The sequence below is a fragment of the Babylonia areolata genome, chromosome 6, assembly GCF_041734735.1.
Source record: "Babylonia areolata isolate BAREFJ2019XMU chromosome 6, ASM4173473v1, whole genome shotgun sequence".
NCBI classification, from domain to species: domain Eukaryota; kingdom Metazoa; phylum Mollusca; class Gastropoda; order Neogastropoda; family Buccinidae; genus Babylonia; species Babylonia areolata.
The window spans coordinates 8,633,346-8,633,766 of record NC_134881.1 but is presented as its reverse complement, the minus strand read 5'-3'; positions in this window follow the sequence as shown (position 1 = coordinate 8,633,766).

The following is a 421-nucleotide window of genomic DNA, read 5'->3' as shown; positions in this document are numbered from 1 at the left end:
AAAAAAACGCACACCAGTGCTTATCTATTATTATTATGGTCAGTCGTTCGATTCTGCGTCCCTTCTTTCTGCAAATCGTGTCTTCATCTGCGGTGACTCAGAACGGTGTTGTGAGTTTTAGTGGGACTGACGGTTGGATCTGCCAACGATTTTAGCGAGATACCATCAGCTTTATCATCAACATCGCCATCCTGTTCTTTTCTTCTTTTTTTTTTTTTTTTTTTGTCACCATCACCATCATCATCATTATCGTCATTTCCATCAGCATCATCATCCTCTTCTTTGTCGTCGCCACAACCAGCCATCTTCATTATCATCATAAGCATCATCGTCGCTGTGTTGAGTTGTCAGCGCTGTTCTAATGATGACGGCGACGACGTCGACGATGATGATGATGACGAAGACGACGATGATGATGAAG